At 37.5% G+C, this 13,060-nt stretch overlaps 1 protein-coding gene across 5 annotated transcripts in view; it reads right to left on the bottom strand.

Moving 5' to 3' along the window:
- The window catches only part of HIVEP2 (HIVEP zinc finger 2), a 183,016-nt gene that overhangs the window by 72,826 nt on the left and 97,130 nt on the right, over positions 1-13,060 (bottom strand). For all 5 annotated transcript variants that reach the window (XM_046669002.1, XM_046669005.1, XM_046669004.1 and 2 more), the window contains one exon: positions 6,442-6,554. The gene's annotated coding sequence lies outside the window, so the exon portion shown is untranslated. The remainder of the gene's footprint in view (positions 1-6,441; positions 6,555-13,060) is intronic.

Here is a 13,060-nt window from a genome sequence, read left to right as displayed (position 1 = left end):
GATTCTGTTGTGAGAAATATCAGCAATTGAGAGAACAACTTTAGATTCAAATGGCTGATACATTTTTTTTCCATTTTAGTGCTCAAGTGAAAATCCCCCTGCTTTCCTGAACTAGACTGCCTCCATTGAATACATCATAGCAAAGGAGAAGTGCATGTGTTCGCGCATTCCCTAGATTTTGCAGCCTGCCAAAAAATGTTCCTTCCCTGTGCTATTTCAGCAAGTCGTGAGATGACAATGATCATGTTCCTCAAAAGGAAAAGATAGCTATTTTTCCCCTAAGTCTTATTTTAGGAGGCTGAAAGGCACACTTCTGGCTGCTGTGAGTACTCTGACAAGTATACAAGTTCCTGAGGAGGTGCATTTGGGGGGAGGTTGGCAGGGGTAAAGTCGAGAAAACCTAAAACCATCCTAAGCTCTTGGGAAATATTTAAGGAGCTGGAAGAACAGCAAAAAAAGAGGAAGAAGGCTCAAGGCTTCCCGTGAATTCGTATTTCCAACTATAAACCCTCATGAAAAAGAAAAGTCAAGTGTATGCTGTTTATCTACTTTTATCTCAAACTCAACTGGTATATAATCAAATTCATCATCCTACTACCCAAACCAGCTTCTCTCTTTACTTCCTTTTTTCTATTAAAAGTTACATTCAAACTCCCAAGCTCAAAGCCTGTGTCATCATTGACAGCTTCCTCCTGTTCCCCACCCCCAGAAGTGCACACACAACCACACATACACACACAAACGCCTCCTATCCCCAATCAGGCAGTCCTACACTGGCTTCCTGCACACTCTCCCTCCTTCTATCTGTGTCCTGTCAATCCTTACTGCCACCACTCCAATTCAGGCCCCCGACAACACACAAAGTCGGGAGCTCAGAAGGTACTCTGGGCCTGACTGGCAAATCTCTAAGGGACAGGTCTAGGCATGACGCCCTTGTGTATATGGAACCCAGGGACAATCATCAGAGGGACTAACCTGTGCAAGTATCAGGAAAGCCTTAAGGAAAACACTTGGAGCTGAAAGTAGCCACAAGGGCGCCAAGATGCAAAACCTGAGGAGTGAGGAACTGAGGAAGAGACTGGAGGAAGGTAAGTCGCAGAGAATTCTCTGAACCTGGGATTCAAGTGTTCACTAAAGTTTTCTCAACAGTGCTCTCGTCTGTGATGAAGCGTGGGAGGAGAGGCAAAGGGCACGACAGGAGGTGACAGCTCTCGTGCGAATTAAGGCAACTCCCTCCTAAATGGCTTCTGTGCTTTCAGGGACTCTTACGCCCACTCACGGAACCTTCACCTCTACCCCCATGCCATCCAGCACAGCCCAGCCAGATTCAGCTTCCTAAAGTGCAGCTCACATTGCATCTCTAGTGCTCAAAAATTTTCAGGGGCTTCCCACCACCACAGGCCAAATTAAATGTACACCCTTAGTCCCAAAGTCAGACAATTGTGCTCCACAGACATGTCACATCCACACCTGTATCTCCCAGGAAGCCATAACAATCCAAGGCCACGTTTTATTTTATCTTATTAAATCTCTTCAGAGGCCAATTGTTTTTGTTCCCACCGTCAAGATAAGGACAATAAAGTGTCCTTGTCAGGGGAATGGAGGGGTTTTTGTTTTGTTTTGTTGAGCAGGGAAGGGGACTGTCATTATTTTACTTTAAGAAGAATTTTTTGCATTCAAAAAGAACACTAAAAAACACATACATTTGTTCTTATGAACCTGCTCTGGATGTTTCATAAGTATCAGACTTGCTGATTCATCTCACTAATATGATTAAAATCAATCTGTGCTCAGGTATCAAGGTGCAGTCCCCAAAATGATTATTAAAAGAAAACTCATAACCAAATATTTTTATTAAATTCAACAAATATTTATTGAATATCTACTATATTTTCAATCACCATATTCAAGGTCGAAGAGGACACCAACAAAATAAAGTCAGACTCTTTGCCCTCAGGCCACTTACAGGGTGGTGCATGAGATAAAAATCTCACAGAACTACTTTAACACAAAAAGCAAGCACAAAAATACATACATAGAGTGAAAAGAGAGAAGTATAAGTGTTAAGGGGATTCAGAGAGAAAATGAGATGAAACATGAAGATAAGTAATACTAAAATAAAGGAATTAACCAGACTCTGATATCAGGAAAGCACATTAACCAATAACCCAAATAGTAGATGAGGTAGAAAATGCAAAGTTAGTCTTTTGGCAATTCATGGATGAGAAGTCAATGTGACAGCAGATTCAAAAATAAAGATCTCCAACTGGGTGGCTTTGTCCAATATCCAATTTAGTAATTTATAGTGAAAACTATAATTGCCAAGGAAATCAGAACTCCAAAGGCCATTCTTGATCCATAAGGATGTTGCTTGGAGTTTAAGTGACTCTCAGAGCAGGAGGAGTGATGGGGTGAACTTGACAGTTTGTATCATCAAGGAAGGTAAAGATGCCTCCAAGATTCCCTAAAATTATGAGATCTGATTCTGCCCTCAAACTCCAGTATGGCTTCTGTTTCATGTATGAATCATATGAAACAGAATACAGTGACTGCCTCAACAAAGCTGGGATATTTGAACACTGTCGGTAACTAAACCGATGACCTGCTGGTGAATGACATGCTGTGAGACGTTGGGAGAGGCAGGGTTGAATTCTTGCTCATGACTAACTGGTGCTATAAATTTAAGCAAATCACTCAGTTGAAAACCCCTGAGCTTCTGCTTCCTGTTACACATAATAAAATGTGAGTAATATCTACATAACAGTCATTGCCTTAAATGAGAGACTGTAACATGGAAGCCATTTGCAAACTGTAAAGCATTACGCAAATGGTAATTCACATCTTCATAGTAACAAGGTGTATGATTACCAAGTTCCATTGTGTAGGGTTTGTATGGAGAGTAAAAGATGAGAGGATCTCCTACACAGACATCCTATACCACAAGCTAAAGTAAGGAGACAGGAAGACAGACAGAAGGGAATACTATGAAATGATATAAAAGCAAGCCTCAGTCAGTTTTCAGATGGCTACAGAATGCTCAAGAAACAAAACATGCATTGCTCATACTGCTGGTTTAATTAACGTTCATGGATTGATGCTGAATAAATGAAGGGGTAAAGGTATTGAATACATGAATGAAGGAAGGTATAACCGAGTGAGGTGCTTGAAGAACAAAGTAGGAAGCATCAAGCTGTGTAGAAGAGGGTAAGAAAAGACTTTTGGAAAAATGAAAGCAGGGAGCCCAAGAAGTTCACAGTAAAGGGCTCCCTTCCACAGGCTCTAAGAGCAAAGGAAACAGCAGTCCCTGGAAGGAGTCGGAGTCCAGAGGTTTCACGTCAGCTCAGAAATCCTCAGTCATAAATTCTGATACCCTCTTCAGTTGCCTTAAAATACGAGGCACCCAAACAGAAGAACTGGATGTATCAGAAAAGCTAGAAAAATAACCCCATGCAAAAGGAAACATTCTGAAGGCTGCGATACATTGAAGCTCATAGGTCCACTCTGCACAGCAGGAAAAGTTATACCCGGTCATAGAGACCGGAGAGTAGATCTAATTTGCAACCTTATCAAATCTTTATAAGACCCACAAAAATATGTCCAAATAGAATAGATTAAAAGTTTTCCTCACTTTTATTTTCCATATTGGTATAAGTAATGACCCAAAAAAACACTCCAAAAACATATAAAGGCATATCAGAAGAGAAAGTAGCAGAGGGATGGATGAACAACGAATCTGGGGAAATCACCAAATGCAGCAATTTGCACAGAACATAGAATTACATATTTTGTGTTTCCTAAATTTAAAGTAAGAATTCAATAACTTCTGACTCCAAAAATTACTATCATAACTATATAATTCTCAGCAAATTAATTACTGCTCTGAAACCCAATTTCCTCATATGAATCTAGATTCTTAATTCTTACTTTAAAAAGATTAAGCACCAACAGCACAGAACCTGACTAACAGAATATGCCCAATGAATGTTAACAATTTTCACCTTCCTTCTTATCTTTCCTCAGCTTAAAAAAAGAAATGTCACTTACATAATTCTTAAATAATTACCGCCAATGCATTGAGAATAGAAATCTGAGGACATGGCTAAAGATGCCTAGTCCAGCTAATATTGCCATAAAACGAATGATGTCAAGACCTGACAAAACCATTGACTACTTGAAGGAAAATGGTACTACATCAAAAGCAACATTATTATAAAGATAAAATAATTTATATTTATTGTCTTTTACAAAAAGTACCAAAAAAATGGATATAGTTCTTAATGGTGAGGGTTTTGCTTTCTTATTTTGCAAACTGTTTTCTATTTACTACCAATTTGGGGTGGGGAAAATTGGGCAAATTTAAAAAATTTAATATTTGAAAAAAATATTCTTGCTTGGCCTACTGCATATGGCCAGGTTGAGAGAGAAAGTCATGGAGAGGTTGTTGATTTATGTGGCATAGACCTCACGAAAACTTACCAATTTCATATGAAGTGTTTCTTTACCAAAATAAGTGTTTGGTTTAATCGAGAAAATGCACTCGTCTCTATGAGTTATGCCCACAATGACAGGCTAAAGAATTAGTCACGTGATTAATAAAATATAATACTGTTAAGTTTAAACAATGATTACACCTACTATTACCACTAGTAATCACCATAGATCACTGCTAGGTACCAGCCCCTACTACCTGCCAGGAGTTTAATCTTCACATAATCTTATGAATTAAGTAACATCCTTATTACACTAAAAAAATTTATTATTTTAAAACACAGTGACCCAATGAGCTGCCTTAACCAAAGGCGCCCACAACTCACACTGTGCGAGAAGCAAGGAGAACGCCAGATGCACTCAGTGTCCACACCATGTCCATTCTCAGGAGGCGCTGACGGAATAGTCTCCCAAACATAATTTAAATTGAGTCCCATCAACCCAAATGTAACTGTAACACTGTGGGGCACTTTGGGAATAACTGTAAAAGCCAACCTTGTGAGTAGACGGAAAATTAAATGTGGCAGACAAACACATTTAAGTTAGTGGTTCAGAGTATTAATTTTCATCTTCTAACGGCGATTATAGCTATTGAAGAAATTAAGGCTTTGCTTTTGAAACTTTTTTTTAACATTTCTCTTCCTGATGGGTTTTTCATCTAACTGCCTTATATCCCTTTAATTATCCAAAGATTTTTCCAAATGGCACCATGTGCCCATAACAATGGAAATTATTGGTCACAAATAAATCTTGGGTCACGAACCCTCCAGGCAGAATGAAAAGATTCCCGGGCTTTCCACACTTGCTATTTCTACATTCACTGGGTGCTCAAAAGCTACACTAACAAATCAAGTCGCAGGGCAGTGGCCTCAAGGGAAATTACTCTAGACACGCTAAGGCAGCTGTTGGCAGTGAATAAGCTATGCAACAGTATCCCTGAAAACCACCTCACCACATCACGTCTTAAGATGCCCACAGGTAAAGCAGACACTTGGTTTCGAAGTCGGCTTCCCAAATGATTAGACACTTGCTTCTCTCATTCGTTATCACTCACCAGGTTTTAAAATAGCTCCAGTTTATTCAGAGAATAATTAAGTAACAAGTTGCACAAGTTAGAATCATGAATAACATTTAGGATATCAGAAACTCAAGTCTTGTCGAATAGACTAGGAATGTAAAATTTTTCCCAATTTTTCTGTTACTGTGTAAAGAGTTAATTAAAGCATGAGTTTGCCTGGATTAAAAACAAATTACCAAACCCTAAAGTCAGTATCATTTAGACTTCTGATGCCAAAAATCTGTTTGACTGAGCAGGTTTACTACAGTGACATTTTAACAGTAGCCAAAGTCCTGTTCCCACTAAATTCTGTCTTGGCAGCACCAACAATTTGCTACAAGCCTAAACTCCTCCTGGGTAAGTGTTCTCTACCTCAAGAGCTTTCTGCAGCAACACAGTGCAACAAGGAAGTTGAATTGAACAAGTCCTTAAGATTTCTATTCTTACCACGGAAACTCAGCTTTCTGTAAAAAGAGAACGGTCTAAAATAAGGAGTTACTAATTTACTGAAAATGGTCATTATACCTTAGATTTGCATCTGATACAATACAGTACAGCTACACGCAAATATCTCACTAAAAGTATAATTGGATATTCTCACATTATCTCAAGATTACAATAAGCAAATAATCATTAAAATAGTAAATTAAAGGATCTGGTTTCAAACTATAAGTGATTACATTTTCTAATCTCATCTTCCTCATCAGGATAGTCCCATAAAAGTGGTAAGACTTATGAACATTTTCATTTAGATAGCATCCCAGACATCTTTCACAGGTTTTGAGGACCTCAAATCATTACTGTCAAAATATCACATAAAGCTAAGTATTTTGCTTGAGAGATTTTTCCAATAATTTTGAAATCAAGCCATATAGGAAACACTTGACTCAACTTACCCAGAGGCTGAATGTTAAAGTATTGGTTAAAGAGTGTTCCAACCAAATCAATTTGCTTAATTTTTCAAGTAGATCTGATTATCATTGTCTTTTAAAAAATTCAAAGACTCCACCTAATGAGGAAAGAAAAAGAAACAAAAAAGAATAATATTTAAACCAGAGTAGCATCATATGATCTATACATTAATAACACAGAAATCAAATCAAGATTATTACCATATCTTCTCCTAAGTTACTATGCTGTTTAAGACTACAAAACGACAAAAGCATCTGCCAACTAAATTAAATTTTCCACTTTGGGGTAAAATGAATGTTCAAGCATAGAGGAAAAAATAAAATAACACAAAAGTGTGAGATCAGAAGAGTTTATTTTCAGTGCTAATTGGCACATAGAAACGATGACTAGATAATGTCAGTTAGGATATGTGACATTAGAGATGAGAAAAAGATGCAACTGATTGCTTTGGAATTTGACTCATTGATTCTTATTAATTTATTGATGCAACGACAATGCGTAGGTTGCAGTTCCTCAAAACTGTTAAGCCCTAGCTACATGCAATCTCTGTTGAGGAATATAAACTAATACCTAGATAGATCATTTGCAAAAAATTCACCAGCATGAATTTTCAAATCATTCTTAGAATGCTATACCCTGTCTCCCGCTCTGCAAAAGACTCATAAACAGTTTAATTCGATTTATAAATAATATCAGTTCGTTCTACTCATTTTATCAGTAGGCGCACATTTTCTGAAGCTCGAATATTAAAATTATTATCTCAGTTCCAAGAGAAAGTTTGAGAGAAAGCAAGCTATATATCAACTGATGAGCTCCTAAAAGAAATGAGTTGCTGGGGGGTGGGAGTGAGCAGAGGAGGGAGAGAGAATATTGGACGGCTCCCAGCTACTCTTGAATATGGTACCCCCCAGGGCAGATTTAGTATGTTTTAAAATCCCAGAACATCAAACACAACTATATTCAAGTGAAAGTTCAAAAATCTATCCTAAGGCCACAAACACATGATTTTTACTATGCAATTTAGAATTAGGCACATACTGTTACTCCCCAAACCCACTATACATGTTAGAAAAATTAATTGATAGTTATCTCAGTCTAAAAAAAAAACTGTTAGAAGGTAGATGCTCAAAAAAAATCCAAAACAAACAAAACAAAAAGATTCCTAATAATGGAGAAGACAAATAGCAATAATTATATATACTAAGTAGAAATCCACAGTAGTCATGGGAAATATATTTTCACTTTCAAGACAACCTGTGTCTCGATTCTAGTCTTATTCCCATTTAAAAAATAGTTATTTAGGAAACTCATTTGGATATGATCTCAAAAGACTTCATTCACAGAGATAAATAGTTTTAAATATTATTCCAGGGTTCTCGCCATAAATATGACAAGACAAACGTCAAACAATTTGTTTATTTTAAATTATGCTGGATCAACAAATATAAGCACCTAAACAAAATGGTACAACACACACACTTTTCACATTTGAATATCGAGCAGCAAAATATTTTTGTACTTTTCCAGGCCTTTTTCTGAAAGAGTTACAAAGGTTCTTTCAAATAATGTTTGGTAGCTAGCTTCGTAATATCATCTCTGAATTCCTGCCATGATGGTTTTGTGCTGGTACACTGTTCAACAACTTATCTTTATGTTAGTCACTTTCCAAGAAAGAGGGAGGGCGCGTCCCCTCATAATGCAGAACGACTTGAAGATTCTTAAGAATCCTTTCTCACCAATTTTTCAACATGTAACGCGAAACTGACCTGTCCCACAATCTAGATCTACCATCCCTCTCTGTCTGTGTTTATTTCTTAGGTAGAGTAGTTTTCCTAAGTTATGTAGTTTTTGCCTCCTAAGAGGACTTAAATTTCTTGAGTGTGGCCAGTCACTAAGCCAGTATCTTAAAAGGTTTTTCACTTATAATATAGGAACTATGCTCTAGTTTCAACTTAACTCTGCTTATCTGAGTGGTCAGCGATTTCAAATTACTTAGGAATTTCTCAGTGGTGGTATGGGCACCTCATATCAAACTTCAAAAGCATTACGTACAAAATATATTAGTTACCTATATGGATGATTCAGTTAAGTGACTGGCCCTAATTAGCACAGAAGATATGGATCTGTTGCCTGTGTAACAGGTAAGTTTCATGTGTACAAACCACAATACAACATTCTTTAGAAACGTCCATTTCCTTGGAAGTGAAGAACGACACCTGAGATATGATAATAGGGTCCCTGCAATTTCTGCACCATCGAGTAGTGCAACACCTCGCATAATTTTATTCCCTGCTGAAAGTAGTGGAGCTAGACATCCTTCCCTTCAATTTGTGTTTATTGCCTGCCTCACCACACCAGGACAGAAAAACACCTCAATCAGTGGTATTTTGTCTCCATCAGAAAATCTAACTACATCTGAACTTTGTTTTTAATGACATGGTCTAAACAATGGTGTAATTTATCATTAGCTAATGTTTGATCACGCTCCCCACCAATTGGTCTACTCCAGCTACCAATGTATAACAAATCAGATGGCCAGGCAATGCGGGATTTGAATGACTTTCTGCAGGTGAATGGTTTACCCCATATAGTATACAGGAATCACGCTCCCTGAGGGGACCAGGACACTCCCCGGGAACACTTTAGCATCCAATCTGTTCCAACAGTGAACACAGTAAATTAATCCTTTCTGGAGCACTTTACAGTAGGAAATGGGACCCTGGAGTCAGCTCGTGAATTATAATGTCTTATAGCCCTGGACTACTCCTTTATGGCCATCAGACACCCTCCTTTATTGAGGATGAGACTGAGGCCCAAAGGGCACAGTCACTTACTCAAGGTCATGTAACTAGCAGGCAGATTTCTGACCAGTGTTCCAGTGAGTTTCTTTGCCTCCCACAGGCAAAAGTTCAATAATATTTAGGAGGAGTTTATTGAGCACCGACAACATTAAACATGCTTTTCCATTTAGGATGGGAAGGAAATGAGTGCAAAGTGAGTGAAAACAGACCCACAAACACCATAGGCTCCATGCCACCCTCCTCATCATGGTTAGAATCAACTCGCTTCTTTGCAACCTAGCAAAAAACTGGCCAAGGAGAATAAGGAAACTAAAAACACCTTGTGACTGTTACATACCAAGATATCTTCATATATTTTGGCAGAGCTCCAAAATAACATCTGGAAAGCAGTGCCCTGATGGCCAGAGTTAGTTGCTCTCCTTAGCCATTTATATTATTTTCTCCCTACTTAGTCATTTATATTATTTTTCCTTATAAATACATAACATTGAAGATAACTTTGTTTGTGTGTGTGTGTGTGTGTGTGTGTGTAAGAGTGGCCCTGACCTAACACCTGTGCCAATCTTCCTCTCCTTTGTACATGGGGCATTGCCCACAGAATGGCTTGATGAGTGGTGAGTAGGTCCATGCCTGGGATCCAAACCTGCAAACCCTGGGCTGCCAAAGCAGAGCTCGCAAACTTAACTGCTGCACCACTGGGCCAGCCCTTGGAGACATTTTTAACCAGAAAAATACCCTTAATCCCACCACCCAAACACAATTATTTTCACTTTTTAAAATTTTAATCTAGTATTTATTTTCCCTTATGAAAGCATATTTTCACATGCATGCCCTCAGAATGTACACATAATTATGCATTCTAATGTTTTAGTTTAACATTTCACAGACGCATTTTATATTTCCATGTAGTTCACACAGTTCTCAGTTTTACTCGCCACATAATATTCCATAGCATTAGCATGCTTAGCCATTTCCTTAATCACTCCTGTATGTGGGAACGTTTCAGATGTTCTCATCTATTTTTAACACAAGGGATACTATCTTTTCCTTAAAATATTAACAGAAATAGGATTAAATCAAAGGGTATGAATATCTTTGCAGACTTCACATTATAGCCAAATTCACATCAAAAGATTGGAAATTACCTATAAAGCCACCAGTGATATATGAGCATTCCACCTTCACCAAACTTCCTCACCATCCTGTGACTAAATTTTTTTGAGGCTTTATTAAATGTAAAATGGTACTTCCAGATTGCTTTTTTATTTTAATGGTGACCATAATTACTTTCCCATTTAAAAATAATTTTATTAATTATTAACTTTACTGTCTTTCATCTTTAATGTAAAAATTATCTATTTATATAATTTGAATGCATTTACGTCCTATTTTTTCTTAAGAATTTCAATGGCCATTTAATATGATATACATATTAACTGTTTTACAAATTGTCCTTTAAGTTTATTTTTAGATATTTAACCATTTAACATATCTGGCATATATTTGGATCCATAGTGTGCGGTACATATTCAGCTATTTTTGACAAATTCAAAGTGATCCACAATACTATTTACTAAGCTTGTGATACCATATTTTACGTATACATTGTATTACAGTGGGTCCATTTCTGGGTTCTCCATTTTGTTACGTTGATCTACACATTTAAAATGGAACGTTTGTTCAGACCAAGTAAACGTTATGTGACTGGCATTGTGAGGTATTTTCCATGTGCATTATCACGTGACCCTGGTGTGCACCTGTTAGGCAGTGTGAATTACTGTCGCTGTCTTTCCAGTATGTCTGAATCCACAGTGGGGCGAGATTCCACTCCTTGTCCTCTTTTCTCAAACATTCCTGATACATATTCCTTATGTGTACGTGTACACTTGTGAAATTCTCACCCATTACTCCCAGATCATATTACTTGATTAAGTGTATTATCTGCCCTCCATATTCACCCATACCCCAAACACATTCCCATTAGGAGTTTGAATAGAACTGTGTTGAATCACATACATAAGAATCTTTTCAATATTTTGTATTCCCATGTAAAAAAGAAAACCATAGTATATCATAATGCATCTCTACATTTATTACATTTAACTTTTATATTCAATAAACATTTACATTCTACAAGTCTCCAGGTTCTGCCTGTCCTCATTTCCATTTCACTTGCTTAGAAATACTTCATTCCTCAGGTCCAGCAACTAAATTGTGTTAATTCCTCACAAAGTTCCCTGAGTAATATCCTTTATAAGCAGGCGAACACCGATTAAACAGAAGACAAGTATTTTAAGTCTTAATTGCCTCAACAAAAATGAAATTAACTCTATGTATGCAACACAAGCACCACAAAATAATATCAAATGCAACCAGTTTATTTTCTTAGCATATTTACAACACAAAGCCCTGAGTTCATTTAAAAGACGGCCGAATGGCTGGGATTACTTAATACGCCCCCTTCGCTCCCTCCCAACCAACGTCTTTTATGTCTGCCATCTGTGAAATAGGTTTGGATTCAAAGATAGTGAAAAACAAACAGAGAAATGTAAATGACTTAAAATTATAATAAAATATTTTAAGCTTAAGTTTGACGGAGAAAAGTCTACATATTGTCGTACATGTTAATTAAATCCATGTGTTTTCTTATCCGATTTAACAAATGTAGGTACTCTCAAGGAATCATATTTTACAAAACCGATGTGGTACATGAAGAATTCTAGTCACTATGGTGAAAGGAAAAAGAGGACAAATAGAAGAAACAGGAGGGGAAAAAAGTCAGAAACATCTGTGTGAAGGTCGTCCAAGAAGGGCGGAAGCTGTTTTCATCCACACTTTGAAAGTCACACTCTGTGTCAAGTTGAGTGAAAGCCTGAGCAATGTGCTTCTCCACCTTCCCGGAAGAAAGAAACACAAAGAAAATGTGGCAAATATTTAATCCAAGCCTCGTTTCCTGAAAGACTGCAAGATGCCCACAAACTTTCTTTTCCAGAGTTCAAAATAGCAAGCTGAGTGGGTGTAAGCACTTCAAGCGCAAAAAATATAAAAATAAAAAAAATAATAATAAGGTAACTAAGGAAAGGAAATCATCCTTTTTTGCTCCTCAGTTTGAGACTTTTAAAAGAAGCCATTTCAAGGGATTTTAATGATTTGGATCTAGTGGTTGTCTTGAATCATTATACGAATACAGTCCTGATGACTTAAACAGGGCCTCTGGCCACTTTTAAACTTTTTCTTACCTTTTCTATGTTAAGACTAAATTTACAACCTCATTGTCACAGTAAGAGCAGGCAACTTCATTCTGCTACAACCAGACTCTTAAATCACTCCCACACTACACTGGCGTAAAGGGAGAGTTGCAGGTTCACCGGGTCCTTCCAGGGAGAGGGAGCTTCCTCAACACGGCTATGAAAACTTTAACAACGTGTGTGAGTCACCAGAGGAGCTGGTTAAAATGTAGATTACGATTCTGCAGGTCTGGGTGGGGGCCAACTTGTTCAAGTTCCCCAGTGATGCTGATGCACGGGTCTGAGGCCCACACTTTGAGAAGCAAGGCGGTAACAATGATTTACTCATAGCTAGACAACAGAAGTAACAATCAACCAATTAAGAACATTGGCAAGGTACCTAACACAGTGCTAATTGTTACAGGAGACAGTAAAGTATATAATAACATAAGCTCTGAACCAACACATAAAAAATTATTCTTAAAAAATTAAGTGCTAATTGCTAAAATGCGTGGTGACGACTCTAATAATGGAGTCTAATAATGGATCTAATAATGAAGAGCAAGAGTTCAGTA

Source organism: Equus quagga, chromosome 8 (genome assembly GCF_021613505.1).
Source record: "Equus quagga isolate Etosha38 chromosome 8, UCLA_HA_Equagga_1.0, whole genome shotgun sequence".
Classification (NCBI taxonomy): Eukaryota; Metazoa; Chordata; class Mammalia; order Perissodactyla; family Equidae; genus Equus; species Equus quagga.
The sequence above is the reverse complement of the archived record's forward strand: the minus strand, read 5'-3'. Positions and strand labels throughout refer to the sequence as shown.